The sequence below is a fragment of the Acanthochromis polyacanthus genome, chromosome 12, assembly GCF_021347895.1.
Source record: "Acanthochromis polyacanthus isolate Apoly-LR-REF ecotype Palm Island chromosome 12, KAUST_Apoly_ChrSc, whole genome shotgun sequence".
In the NCBI taxonomy this organism is placed as follows: domain Eukaryota; kingdom Metazoa; phylum Chordata; class Actinopteri; family Pomacentridae; genus Acanthochromis; species Acanthochromis polyacanthus.
In genome coordinates this window covers 14,817,244-14,832,788 of record NC_067124.1, presented here as the reverse complement: position 1 = coordinate 14,832,788, position 15,545 = coordinate 14,817,244, and the positions used below count along the sequence as shown (strand labels likewise).

The window sequence follows — 15,545 nt, the reverse complement described above, 5'->3', positions numbered from 1 at the left end:
GTGCAGAAGGCCGATCTTGGTTGCACATTGGCCAGAGAGGGCTGTAAATTCCTGCAGAGACCACAGGCTCTTTTGTGGGTTAAAATCCATGCTCAATCTGCAGCCATTCTAATCTGCCTTACAAACATGCGAAGGTTGTGTGTGTGGGTGGATGTGTGTGTGTGGGGGTGAGGGATATTTTCATTGGGGAGTATGTACGTGTGTTGGGGCTTGTGCCTGCGCTACAGTTCCAAACCATTTTAACCATCTTACCAACGTAAACAACCACCGAATCAAGAATTACCAGAAGGTCATACCACATAATACAACAGAAATATATTCATTCAGGTTTGGCTTTGGTTACGCCTTTGCCGACCTCACTGGTTGGTTTATATTTGTTGCCATAACAGTTTCACATGTAGGCCTGAGCCAGTTCAGGATGAGATTACAGATGCCAGGCACCATGTCGACTAATAAAATGTATAATTTAGCCACTTTGTATAAGTTGCTTAGATGTGGGTTTGGTTGGGAATAGATTCAAAGTTTTGTGAGATTTTTTTTTGTTTGTTTTTTTCACTCAACAATAAGCATTGAACAATACATAAAAGTCTTGGGCTCCGTCTGTGGCAGCTTTTAGTGAAACATATTCATCCACTGTTCTTTAATGAAAGCCATTCAGTGACTGGCTGCTCTTATATTGCTCAGCTTTGTTAGTTTTGACTGGTGAACTTATGAGTGATGGACACAGTGTCATCAGACATCAGCAGGGGTTAAACCCACTTTGTTTTCTGATGTTGACTGCTCTATGTATGTATCTGATCAATCAATTTGAACAAAAGGCCTGCGTGATGCTGAATGTCTGATGAGGTGGAATCAACACAATGTGTGTTTACTTTATGTCCCAGTGCCAGTTATAAAACGAACGCTTTTGTTGTGTGGTGGAACCTCAGATATGAGTGACATGATGTGTGCTTGTATGTGAGTTTTGTGCGACTCTGGCTGCACAACGTCTGTTCTTTAAGTCTCTGTATCTGCACAGCGTGAGGCCTTTGTTGTCCTGATCCAGACACATAGAAACACAACTCAAGACTGACGACCTTTTGCACTTCAGACTCCTGTGGTGTTTTCCCATCATTTCAGCTTATCCAAGTCTGAAGTATCGCAGGCAGCATGAAAAATGAAGTGAATTCTGGGTTATCCCCGGTGTCCCTGCAGCCAGAGGCACAACTTTGTCTGACAGAACTGTGGGGTTCAATTCAGGTCATTCCCTCTGGTGTGTCTCACCCTTCTCTACATTCATCTGTATACATTTTCAACTAACCGGTAGTGTAAATTACAAAAACACACGAGCTGGAAGTGCACCTCTGATGCTGCTCTGAGTCATATAAACATCAGAGGATCTTATGCAATACAGCCGGGCACAGAGGGATAAAAACACGGCAGTGCTGAGAGGTAACTCTGGTGCAATGTGATTTGACCCCCAGTTGTGCAATTTTCATACCTCAAAGCTACTGGTGTTTTTATTTGAGATTGTGCTTGTCAGAGCAGGATTTTTAATTAAAAGTGGAGTGCTGTCCTTATCTTTAGGCTGCCAGTTTATCACAACACAATTCTTTACATGCAGTCACCTTTATTTGCTATACGAGTCTTCAAATGTATTTAGTGGTATTATTCTGTACTATTATCATGTATGTAAACGGTTAACATAGAGTAGTTGAACTAATTATTAAATCTTTTATATTACATGTTGTTTTAACAGGGACATACGAGTCTTTTAGAAGCAGAATCCTGAAGCAGAAGTTGAGGAAAACTACGTCTGGCGTTTGTACAATAACAGAACAGGATACCTTTCAGGAAAAGAACAACTTATTAAATGGCCACAAAATTGGAATTATAAAAATATAATTGGCCATATAATATTGAACTGATTTTCTTTGTATTCATTTAGTTGTCAATAAGTATTCAGATCTACATGGAACACCAAATACAGGTTTATGGGATGATTTCCATATGTCATCCCTTACTTTTATATTCCTTTTAAATCAAGTAAGTCAAAGGAAACAAGTACAAGAACTTCCTAATGGAATACCTGAGACTCTTGTTGCTTCATTAAAATAAAGGTTAACGTGCATAGAATAACCAGGTTTTGAAGGGCAAGCAAAACCTGCGCAGAACAGTGAAGTCGAGCCAGCAAGTGCAGGATGCCCTTACATTGTGAGTTTAACTATTTTATGTAAACTTTATTTGAATATCCTGTATCTTAAAACTGCAAAGGATGGATAAAAGAAGAAATTAGTACTTTTTCAAGGTGGTTTGAAGATTCTTTCACTTGCATTTTGTTACATTCTATCCAATATAGAGGAATAACTCTGGAGGCCATGAAACAACCAAATACACCCTACACTGGAGATGATGAGCAGATCGTGAACCTGAAATCACGAACGGTAACAGTTGTGTCCATTCGCATCGTGCAGTGTCACATATCTGCAATACTTGAGAAGGTTGTCGATGCTGACTTGTGAAGTGTTGTCCCATTTTTCCTGAACTGCTTGGCGCATTTGACAGACATTTTAAAAGGATAAGATCACGTCTTTGGACACACACATTCATCTGCATGTCTGGAACAATTTCTTTGACCACGCATGGGGAAGTTGTAGACAATCAGGCGTCTAGTGTGTCTGTGGCATTGTGCCTTTTGAATGAAGCTGCATTTTAAGGTGTCCTTTCACAGTCGCAGGTCAAAGGAGTGTGTCTGATCATGTCCTTTAAACCCATACTTGCCTAGGGTGTGGATTAACCCAACTGCAAGAGAATTTCTCAGCAGTTTCAAAAGCTCCGAAACTTTTAGGTGCACTGTTGGTGAAAGTTAACCAAAGTCTCACCAGAACAACAGAAATAAGACTTTGACCTTTTGTCTAAGTCAGAAATTATGTATAACATGAAGGATGGTAGAAAGCTAGCACTCTATTCACATGGCATGAGTAAGATCTATTGAGTCAGTGTCTTTTTCATTAAAAAGCAAAGATAAATGACTTTTTTTTCAAAGCAATTAAACACACTGACTATAAAATCTGAGTGTTTGCACACACCGAGAGTCTCTTTATTATCATTTTGTTTCCACACAAATTGGTGTTTTCCACTGAGACAGCTGCTGAAAAAAACAGCAGCGGAATCCTCCGAACACGCCCTTTTCCCCAGAAGACCTGAACGCTGCATTAATCAGCCCTCTGTGTGGGCGTGGCCTCCTCTAGAAGTGGGAGGAGTTGCTTGCGCGCGTGTATGTTTGTGTGCGTGTCCGTATGTGTCCTCCCGGCCGCATGAGATGAGCTGCCTGCAGTCTTTGCAGCCACTGTTTTCGCCTCCTCCTCCTCCTGTTCTGCTCCGTCTCTCTGTCCGGTCCGGGAATACTGACCCACGACGGCCTGATCCGGCGCTGCCAGAGTCTCCCTCCCACATCCACGGCTGCCACTCTCCCGGTTTTGTCTCTGAGGGGTCGTAGCCTGCCTGCGCTGATCTTGGCTGGAAGGTGAGTGTATGTTACCGGATGAAGCTCTCATGCTCCTTGTGTGTGTGTTTGTGGAGGGGATTTTTTTTTTAAAGAAGTCGGCTCAGAGTGGTCAGAGAGCAGGACACATGCAGTAAAAGTTTAATGCGCTGCTGGGATGACACGCGCTGCTTCGGAACACATGTGCGCACCGTGCGTAACCGCTTAGCGGGGACCTGCCTCCCTTTCTGACAACGGCCGGGCATTGAACTTTGAAAACAAGTTGATTCATCGGTCCGGGCTGTTGCATTCAGCTGTATGTGCCTCCCTGTGCATCTATCGGGGGAGGCTTCCTGCTGGAGACATGCACCCTCGACTGTTCCGGGGTCTGTAGGGCGCCGATAAGCTGCCTGAACCGTGCGCTCTGCTACACCTTTTGACTGCTGATTCGAGTGTCTCCTTTTGGAAGCGGTGTTTTGATCCCAGCAGCCCTGCCTTGTTTACAGTTGTTTCTCAGTAACCTACAGTGGCCCCTAGCCTACTTTCTCTCCAGTAGGACTCCAGCTCCCCGTGCTGCGCCCCCTCCTCCTCCTCAGCTCAATTCTGTGAGAGTCTCGCCTTATCGCCTTATCCTTTCGGCAGCATTTGCTTTGGGGGTGGGGAGGGAGGGTGAAGGAAGCGTTTTCCCAGGGATACTCGTGTAGCCCTACTGCAGTGGTTCCCAAAGTGGGCTCCAGGGGCACCTTTGGGTGGGTTCCAGGCGGTCCCAAAGAAGTCCGGGGGCCACCACAGAAGAAGAGGCGTTTTTAATCACTCACTGGAAAAAAAAAAAAAAGAGTAAAGAGTGTTGAACAGAATCAGGACAAAAATACACGTGAGAGGCTGTGTGATTGTAACTTTTATCCAACCGGGTTCCATAATATGTGTTAGTTGATGTGAAAATCTTTAGAAATCTTTCACTAAATGTGGCTCCAGATATTGTCAATACATACTGCAGATGCACCGCTCTCATGTAGGCTCATCGGCTCTGCACACTGCTCTATTATTCAGCTTATTGCGGCACATACCATCAGGTTATAGTGCAATGTTTTGTCTGTTAACCAACACTTTGAGAGACTGTGTTTAATACCAGCAAGACTAACAGTCAGAGGAATGATAAGGCAACGACAGATCATTATCTAATCTGGCATTCTGTGCACACATCTCCACAAAGCACCTTTTCATAGATAGTCTAATCTGCCCCGTCATTTGGGCATGGTTCCAAATCAATTTCTTTATTGGCGGCATGTGGTCTCTGCAGAAAGTTGCATAACCACACAAATTTATGACTCTGAACTATCGATGTTGGTCTGTGTGCTCTGAATGCAGATCAGTGTTCTCACTGGGAATGTGGGCTGAGACTGGAAGGAGGCACTTAGGGACTGATGCCCATGGTGAGATTTTAGAGTTAATCTGCTCTTGACAGTGTCTGCTTTCCAGGAAATACTTGACGGTGCCTCTCCTGAGTGTTGAAGAATTCAGGATTCCCATTCCACTAAACTCAAATTGATTCATTGATATTCTGTTTCCTGAGGTGACTCTTCAGTGATTAGCTTGGTGTTGGATAAAACCAAGCAGTGAGCATGAACTTCCACCGTGTCTAGTTGCTTTAAATGCTCAGTCTGGCTTTGTTTTTCAGCTCTTACTTGATGTAAGACTGCTGGATGAATTAAATCAACATTTTCTTTCTGTATCGTAAGCAAACAAATCAAACTCATCACCCTTCGTGGAGTAAAGTGAAACATGCAGTCTGGCCAGTCCTTCATATCTCGCTCTCCTTGCCAGCCTTCACTCGAGCACTTATGCATGTACTTCTGTATGTTCTGAATATGAAGCAGTTTGATCATGTGGTTGCTGCTACACGCCGTCCATAGCAGTGTCTTTTCAAGCATGTGATTTTGTTGACACTCCTATTCCTAACCAAAGAGGATTTCTCTTTTCCTTGCCCCTGACAATTATTTCCTGCTTTTTCATTTAATTATGTTGTGGTCACATCACTGTGCACATGGCAACTGCTCGAGCTGCGGTTTCTTTCTACCCCCCTCAGCACTTGTCCTGCTATTTCAAGTCCATGCTAAGTAAGCACAGGCATGACGGGGCATGAACTCTGCAAGACTACAGGCTGCCAAACGGCTGCTGACTGCACATATTGCAAAGAATTATACAATAAGCTACACTCAGCTCGCTCGAGGATCCAGAGTCGTGTTCTTCTCGAGAATCTAAAATGCATCTGGTTTCTGATGCACTTTGGTTGAAACTCTGTGTGCTTGGCAGATCATTCCAGAGTTTTGTTGCATAGCTAAAACTTGATCCTTATTTTAAGTACTTTTCTTGGTGTACGTGTGTGTGTATATATATATATATGGGTGCCCCCATTGCCTTTGCTTGTATGCATATGGTTTCAGCTGTTCTATCCTATTAGCTGGCATTGGTGGTATAAGAGCTTGTGGTCGTGCTCTAGGCAGCATTCCATCAGGTCTTGCGTCAGCCAGCAGTCATTCAGCACTGGTTAGTCTAGGCTTATACACTGTTAATACCCTCTCCCTGATGTCATGACACCATTAACCCAAGCCTGCTGGGGGACCACAGCACAGTTCATGTCATTCCACTGACTGCCTGAGTCTAAAAGCAGAGCAGCTTCACCCTGTGTACCGAATCGTTCAGCTGTGCTGTCAGTGGTCACAAAAAAACAATCCAGTCATATTAGGAGCAACTATTTGATGAAAGGTAAAGTTCAGATACAGTTGTATAAGCAGCCGTAGTTTCACTCTCTTCTCTTCTGTTAAAATGGGTTTAGTTTCCACATTCTTGGCCTTAAAGCATACCCCTAAATGTTGTGTTTGAACTGGTACTTGTGGTACCAGAAGTTAACATCTCATAAGACTAATTTGACCACTTACTGTTGACATTACAGCTCAATTAATGTTTTATGTTCTTGGTACTGCAGCTATAACCGCTGAGTAGTCATGTTTTGCTTTGTGAAAGTCATTTCTAAGAACCTAAACTCTTGCCAGAGGAAAAACTTTGCGGTATTATTCTTCCCTCTCCTCCTCCATACTGTAAATATGGACCTGTACAAACCTAATTCTCACCACTTTCCCTTGTGACCTCAGGTGATGCAATACTTGTTTGTCTAAGTACAGTGGATTGAGTTTCTCAGTGTCTGGTGTTGATCCAAATGTGGCTGAAAGCCTGCGTGAGAGGCAAGAATGTTGCCTTTATTCTGTAGGTAACTGAACACCTGAGGGACCAAAGGCTCGGGTGAATACAGGTAATGCGGTGTGGATGCACAGTGATGATGAAATGATCTCTCTAATGATCTCTCTCTCGCTTTGCTGGATGTACCATGCGATTTTAAGAAAAGGCTTTTTTCAGAAGCTTTCCCAGAATGAAATCTTAGAACAGTACAGGTATTATTCAGTTCCTGAACTTTCCTGTTGCTGTAAAACTCGTCCTTATTCACTCTGCATAGCACTGTTGACCACATATGCATGTATGCATGTTGTTGTACTTTACTAGTTTTTCTGCCCCCTGGTTTTCTAGTATTATTCCCATACTTGGAGGCGATTAGGGCTTAATGTGGCGTACTTTGGTACTTATGAATAGGACTTATGCTAAGTCCTTGTTAATGTGATTTTTTTTTTTTTCAGCCAGCCAAGTTTGTTAGCATTCCTAAAGCGTAAGTAAGTAAAATAAATCCTTTTCCCCTTTCCCCTCAAGTGGTAACATGGAACTTTCTGATATGAGTTAAATGTTTTAGGTACAAGGTCACTGTTATTTGGGCTTGATGTGTTGTTTTGGTGTGAGAATGATGCCGTGCCACTCGCACGGACTCAATTATGGTTTTGTCAGCTTTATGTTGTTGACCAAAAGGAGTTGTAATGTATCAGCTCTGTGAATGTAACAGCATCGGTTATTTAGATATGCTATGCGCCACCATATAGCTTATTATAAAGATGGTGTCATGAGAAGGTGAATCCACCTAATGTAGCCTCCTGGGGCCACCATTATGGCCAACTTGTGCACAAGCATCATTGCTCCCAAGCCTCGTCCATTCATCTATGCCATTGCATAAGACCAGTTCTCCCAAGCAGCCAAATGAAATCCTCATCCAATTAGGCACTGTCCACATTTCCAAAAGGCCTTTCTCTCATAGACTGGTGCTATTCAGCCTTCCTCGGCATGACATCAGGCCCTCTCTTATAGCCCTACTTTACGCTGCTGCTCACAAATAATGAAAGCTTCCAATTAATGACTAATCAACATGTGCAACAAGCACATCCAGTGAGGAGTGACTACCATCTAATCTGCTGATTAAAACAGAAGACAGAGATGCTCTGTTCAACTCTCTCCTCCAATCTTTCAGTGTTGCAGCGCTGCAGAAACAACAGCCAGCTCTGACAATCTTATACGAGAGGCTTGAAAGTTGACTGAAATGATTGCAGCTTTTATGTTAGAGTGGTTTGGAATACTCTGATTTTTGAACGGTAGGCAGACTTGTTTGCTACTTTAAGAGTTTTAACCACTGTCAAACTATTTATTTAGTATAAAAATTGCACACAGGACTCAACGGGGGAATATTCAGCTCACCCCAACACAGTACAGTAGCGCAGTCATCTAAGCACCACTCCCCGTCTGACATATGGCACATTTCTGTAAGTCGTTCCATCGTAGGACGTTTTGATAACTCGCAGTGTCATGCTAAATATTATCACTTAAGGTGTCTGGCTACTTTAAACATATACAAGTAGAATAACTGACCTCCCCTCTCACGGGGTTGGGTTACGGTCAGTACATTCACTTCAATGGGCTCTCCACAAGTCCCCAGACACTGAATTGGAGCTGTGCCATTTCTAGACGCTGTTTATGTTCTGGACTGGAGCACGGCAGCATGAGGGGAGGGCTGAAGGTGAGGGGCTGGGGCTCGGGCTGGGTGAGGGTCTGCAGAAGGGGGAGCTGGCTGGTGCTTTACAGTGCAGCACCGGCTAACATTGGGAACCAGTGTGGTGGCTCGGCTTGGCTCAGATTGGCGGGTGTGGCGCTTGAGAGAAGGGTGTGGCTGGAGTCGGATTGAAAAAGCTCGATGTCAAGGAGCTTTGACATTTCTTTATTTCACCAATTTGTATGCAGAAATCTAGGCTTAAAAGGGTTAAAAACGGATATTATTTCAGGAAATAAGATTGTAAAAACATCTTACACCTGCATTAACTGATTTTGTGGCCTCTTGGGGGCAGTGGAAACAAGACGTACACAACATTGTCATATATAGCAGTCACCTTATATAGTCAATACAGGGAGCTTTGTTTGTAAGCTTGTATGTTTCTTGCCACTTTTTGAGTCTAAGTCAGATATTCTCTCTATTGTTGTAGTATGTTTGTTAAGTTTGTCCTTTTGCTGTTTTGTGTGAGAAATATACACTGAGACTTTTGAGGTTTTCTCAATAAAAGCCTGCTCTGTGAGAGAGTCCGCTGAGATTTAATCAAATCAGTGAAGCTGTGTGCTGTAAAACTAAAGCAGTTATGTGGAAGATGCTATGTAAAGAGCTGGGGGCTGACTGCAGTCCAAAGATGATTCTCTGTGGGTTTGCCTCTTCGAGCCTTTTCACATTACACATGGTGAAATGAGTCTTTGGCACATGAATTATTGATCAGAGAAGCTTTATTTATTCTTAGAAACGAGACAACTAACCGGAGAGCAGGAGCATTGCCATGTAGTGTTCTGGTCTGTCACATGACTGTCCTTCATGTCTCATTTCAGCTGCAATTACAGGATAGGCTTCAGCCTACTTTCTATTGGTTTGTGGGACTTAAAATTAATATTATTTGAAGCTAATTGCACATAGCTATCTGCTAAGTTGAGATGCATGTGTCGGAACAGCTTTCTCTTTCAAGTAGTGCTGCTCTTTTATTTGAAGTCAACAGTTAGCATCTAATAAAGCTGTTTCTTCTTGTTCTTTCTGTTCAGCTCTTCTTGCTGCTGCAAACATTCCTCAACTGTCTACTTTTCTCTTCTAACTGGGTGCAGCAGCGTCTCTCTTCAGGCCTTTGACTTCTATTTGAAGATAAGTGATGTCAAGCTTGTTCCAGCTGCACTGTCTGTCTCAGTGATGCCCCGAGGCTGCAGTGGGACTCCACAGATCACATGAGACCCAGCACAAGAGCTGCTGAGGGGGTGTGATGTGGTCAGCATCGTAATCACAGAGTTGCATGTCGTATATGAAAATATAAGAGGCCATTTTTTAATTAACCTTGCATATCAATGCACCATCATCCAGCAAACCATATGCAACCTTCAAATATGTTAATACATTAAAGTCTAGTGACATGAATTCAGACTTTCGATATTGGTAACTCTAGGAACTGATATCTAGCTTTATATTGATAAGTAAATTTTTTACAGCATCTTTTATTTTGCTCTCGTCTGAAAATTATGTGGATAAAGATCTTATCCATACTGTTCAATTCCCTTTTCCTTCGCTCTGCATTTATCTAAAGTTGTGATTTTTTTTTTTTTTTTAGATCACAACTTAGAAACACGGGTTAGTAAACAGTTGAGTATCAGTATTTATTATGTACATTGTACTGCTCGGTTTGGCCAGTCACACGTACAACGATATTGTGTATGTGTCCGGTATGTGCTAGTTTGAAAACTTCTTGGTTTTTTTACAGAACATAATGCAGAAAAAGATGCTAAGCCTTGTTCAGAAGTGGTATCATCAGTTGCTCTGCAGTTTAAACAATGTTTGCAGCACATGTAGCAGAGTAAGCATCACCGCTGAGCACACGGTGGTGCAGAGTCAAGCGGTGCCTTTACAGTAAGTTTCTAACTAGTTTTGGAAACAGAACTGGTAGTAATACACAGCGACCCCATCTTTTCCCACGCTAAAGTATATGTAGAAATAAGGTAAGATAAGATAAACTTTATTAGTCCCACAGTGGGGAAAGTTCACTGTTACAGCTGCTCCAAATGAGAGAAATATCAGCCAACACATTGATATCAATATTTTTTACTCCACAAAATTGGTGTTGGCCTTAATAAATCCACTATCTGTAAGGTGGCTACACATGTTTTCCCAGGGTGGGAATTGGAATATAACAGAAGTGATCAGTGAGTGATTGGAATCTCTACAGGAGCTGCTGGGATTAGCATCTGCTTCCTGCAGAATTGGGTGGTAATGGCCGGATATCCTGCAGGAGCAGTTTGGTGTGAAATAGAACAAACAGTCTTTCGCAGACCCTTTCACCAGGGTGTCGAAGATAAAACACTCTGCTGCCTGACACTACCTGACCCTAAGAGGTATAAAAAGTTGCCTTTTGACCTCATGATACCCAAGTAGGAAGCTCACAATCTCTGCATGTGTGTGTTATGTATACAGACACACACACTCACACATTCTTGGCTTTCTCTCATGGCTGTCCACTATGTCCCCAGCTGGCCCACAAATCGCTGTGTGCCATTTCATGAGGTTGGAGTGTTGCATAGTTTCTTCACTCAGTAGCCTATATGGAAAGAATGTGCTCTCTGCGTTCCAAAGATGACTGAGCAGAGCTGGACAGCCTCCTGTTAAGCTGTGTCTGGTCTAATCAGCTGAAGTCAAGCTGACTGAGGTGAACACATTTTACAGTTGTATACACAAGGAGGGTAGTTGACGCAGCTGAGCTCTACACGTCTTCCACTGAAACACTGTGTAGTTCATGATTTCTAAACTCAGCAATGCAAGTCCATTCGTGAAAGAGGTTTAACTGATTCCAAATGTAGCCACAAAGGCTGTTTTGTTGGAGGTTTTACATGTTTGGACAATAAAAATCTGTGTCCGGAATTGTCTGATTTCACAATGAATGACTTTTACTTGAGCAATTTTTGCCAAAAGATCCAGATTGGGGACAGTGACACCAGTGTCCACATAAGTATAACCACATTTGAGGTAGATTTATGATTCTACCAATTACTGCTTGCATTTGTACTGTAACATAGCATGCAAAAGTTTTGACGCCCTGCTTGATTAAGTGCTTTTACTTATGGTCCAATGGCATAATGCTGATGCTGTAATCCAGCTTTTCTATTGTTCCAAAGAAATATTTTGTGTTGACTCAAATGAATGTAATCCCTTTACACTGAAGCCACAGGTCATGGATTTGATTTCATTTAGTAACGCTTAATGATCTATGAAGGTGGAGGGTCAAATAACTTCTTTTCTTTTTCAAATGTGCTTTCGTCAACTGTAACAGAGCTCCTCAAACATCTGCATCAAAAGTACATCGAACAAGTTCATGCTATAGTGTGTCTCCAGATGCCCCGCTGTAAATAGTAACGCCACTATTCAAAATGCTGCCCCAATTAGGAAAGGGTGGGAATATACACTGCTCAAAAAAATTAAACGAACACTTTGAAAATACATCATATTTCAATACGGGGGAAAAACAAACTGGATGTTAGCATTGATATGGACTGGATAATGTGTTAGGAATGAAAAGTGCCACATCGTTTGATGGGAATGAAAATTATCAACCCCCCAGGAGGGCTAAATTCAAGACACCCCAAAATCAAAGTGAAAAACTGATGTGGCAGGCTAGTCCATCTTGCTGAAATTCCTTGGCAGCAACTCAAAATGGTATTCAGTAGTTTGTATGGCCTCCATGTGCTTGTATGCATGACTGACGATGCCGGGACAAGCTCTGAATGAGACAACAGATGGTGTCCTGGGGTATCTCCTCACAGAACTGGACCAGGGCATCACTGAGCTCCTGGACAGTCTGAGGAGCAACCTGATGGTGTTGGATGGAACAAAACATAATGTTCCAAAGGTGTTCTATTGGATTCAGGTCAGGTGAGCATGGGGGCCAGCTAATGGCATCAGTTCCTTCATCCTCCAGAAACTGCATGAGTTCTCTTACCACATAAGACTGGGCATTGTCTGCACCAGAAGGAATCCAGGACTACTGCACCAGTGTAGGGTCTGACAATGGGTCAAAGGATTTCATCCTGATACCTAATGGCAGTCAGAATGCCATTGTCCAGCCTGTAGAGGTCTGTGCGTCCCTCCATGGATATGCCTCCCCAAACCAGTCATGCTGAACAATGTTACAGGCAGCATAACGTTCTCCACGGCTTCTCCAGACCCTTTCATGCCTGTCACATGTGCTCAGGGTGAACCTGCTCTCATCTGTGAAAAGCACAGGGCGCCAGTGGTGGACTTGCAAATTCCTGTGTTCTATGGCAAATGCCAGCCGAGCTGTACGGTGTCAGTCAGCGAGCACAGCGGGCACTAGAGGACGCTGGGCCCTCAGACCACTCATTAAATCTCTTTCTAATTGTTTGATCAGAGACATTCACACCAGTGGTCTGCTGGAGGTCATTTTGTAGAGCTATTGCAGTGCTCATCCTGTTCCTCCTTGCACAAAGGAGCAGATATCTGTCCTGCTGATCGGTTGAGGACCTTCGACAGCCCTGTCAAGCTCTCCCAGACTAACTGCCTGTCTCCTGGAATCTCCTCCATGCGCTTGAGAATGTGCTGGGAGAGACAGCAAACCTTCTGGCAACGGCACGCATTGATGTGCCATCCTGGAGGAGTTGGACTGTCTGTGGAACCTCTGTAGGGTGCAGGTATCGCCTCATGCTACCAGAAGTGACACTTACCCTAGCCAAATGCAAAACTAGTGAAAAACAGTCAGAAAAAATTAGGAAGGAAAAAAATGTCAGTGGCCTTCACCTGTAAACTCATTCCTGTTTTGGGGGTTGTCTCATTGTTAGCCCTCTAGTGCACCTGTTGTTAATTTTATGAACTTCAAAGCAGCTGAAACTGACTAAAAAGCCCCTCAGTTACTTACTTGACCAGATCAGTATCCCACATGTTTCACTGATTTGATGCAATACTTATAATAGTGTTCCTTTAATTGTTTTGAGCAGTGTATATATAGATCAGTGAACGCCTCATAGAAATGTACAGGTGCTGACGAACAGGTAGGCTTTGACTGAACCAGTAGATACACAGATCAGTAGACAGACAGCTGGCAGACAGACTGAAAAAAACCCAAAGCCAAGCAGGAAGACAGACAGAAAGGCAGGAATCACAACTTGAACAGACAGACAAGTTGACAGTTATTACAGACAAACCAGACCGACAGGCAGGGAGACAGACAGTGGGGGAAAAAAAGCAAACTGACTTCTTAAGTCTACAAGGCATGTTTGGTTGTGTAGCTCACTAGACACTCATTTATTTCAGCTTTAGTTTATGAAAAGTTTTCCATTTCCCACTCTCGATGTTTTTATTCATAAAAGTGAAAGGAAGACAAAATTGTACCCTGTTACGTAATACTGTAGCCTAAATATGTAATGACTCTTTAAAACAATAATGAATGTTTATATAGATTTAAAAATGTATATTCATCATTTAAAGAGATATATATATTGAAGGGGTTTGCCTGAAAGTTTGTGTTCTTAACTTTGCGGTCCCTAATTCCATCATAAAACTGTACGTTAGCTTTGCATGTCATATCTTTGCTCAACAGAGAGACCTCTAAAGTTTTCTTAACATCCATCTTTGGTGTTTAGAGCTGCTCAGCCACCAATCTGCCACCATGCAAAGGAGGACATCTGTTCAGGGATATGTTTCTTCTGTTTCAATTAGGCTTTACTTTATATAGCCGAGGTTTTCTGGTGATCCCCAACCTCACTTTTGGCATCTCTGAAGGCATATCACCCTGGAATGTTAAAGCTGGACCCTTGGAGTGTAAGCACATATCAGCACATTAACCCCTAGTCTGAATAAGCATGCAGGCCTTCTCCTTGTCCAGGGCACCTACAACATCTTGCTGTATTTGTCGATTGCAGTTGCAGATGTGTGTGTTAATGCCGACATCAAAGGCTGTTCTTTTCTTGAACGTTGGGTATCAGTGTGGTGTATTTGTTTTAACAGCCAGTACAGCACGCAACACTTAAAGGTGGAAATGTTTCATTTCAACGGCAGGAGTGAAGTTTAGCCACAGTGTTGGAACACAGTGGGTTTTAAAAAAAAAAAAAAAAAATTACATAATGGCTATAGGGACATACACTGACACTATTCCAATTAAATTAAATTGACTTTGGGGTAAAGCAAAGCTCTAACTAAATAACTGGCTCAAGAGCACTGTCGTATAACAGTGTGCGTTCTAGCTCATTAAGTGCAAATCACATACACGCCACATTGCCGCTGACTGTTTTTTAAAGCGTACGGTGCAGTAATAGATTTCGAGTGATGGCAGAACCAACTGAAACCGTCACATTAAACGTTAAAGTTGTGTTTTGGTACATAGTCATCACGTGGTGAGGAACTTTGAAGCTGCAATATTTTGAAAAGCTTTCATTTTGTGCGAAAGTTAAATCTGTCATGTAGCGCTTTAAGCCTTCCTTTTTTCACAAAAGACCACTGATTTTCTTTCACACTCCGTTTTTAAACATTCAACATTTTCCAGAACATCACATGGATGTAATGAAGTATTAGCGCAGAACACCTTCAGCTGACTGTGACGCATTTTACAGGTCTCACACAGGACAGATTTATGATTCACGATTAGCATTATAAGACTCGCTGCGTTTGAAGTCCACCAGCTAACATTCTCCCTCATGCAGGTTTGAGCAAAAATCACTTTAATTAATCCAGATGCAGTAACCTCACTGCTGGGTACAGCCACCACACCCCAAAGTCCCCCATTCTACTGTGACGATAATTGCACTGTCAAGGTCAGAGATGGTTAGGTTTCTGTACACTGTTCAAGTGGAAGGAACTGAATCAAAGGGCTCTGAGAGGGTCTAATCCCTGCACTGGAATGGCTTTGATTGTGTCAGGGAGCAATTAAGCGTAGGTGCGTGTATGTTTGGTCAATATATCAGTCACCAAGAGCCGCTGTGGCACATATGGGCACTTTGAAACTTGGGTTGCAAGGTATTTTAATGCTACGTGGAACGCCTGAGCTTTTTCCCATGTTTTATCACGCACAGCCGAAACAGAATTCACCATTTACACCTGTGACGTTCAATAGGCCACGTGTACCTTTAATTCAGTGGG

The 15,545-nt window shown here is 42.8% G+C and overlaps 1 protein-coding gene across 3 annotated transcripts in view; it reads left to right on the top strand.

Annotated features, from left to right (window-relative positions):
* The first annotated feature begins 3,260 nt into the window (after window positions 1-3,260).
* grb10b (growth factor receptor-bound protein 10b) overlaps window positions 3,261-15,545 on the top strand; it is a 75,712-nt gene continuing 63,427 nt past the window's right edge. For 2 of the 3 annotated variants that reach the window (XM_051957001.1, XM_051957000.1), the window contains exon 1: window positions 3,262-3,505. The gene's annotated coding sequence lies outside the window, so the exon portion shown is untranslated. Of the gene's footprint in view, window positions 3,506-15,545 lie in introns of all 3 variants that reach the window. The other variant, XM_051957002.1, reaches the window with a different exon arrangement.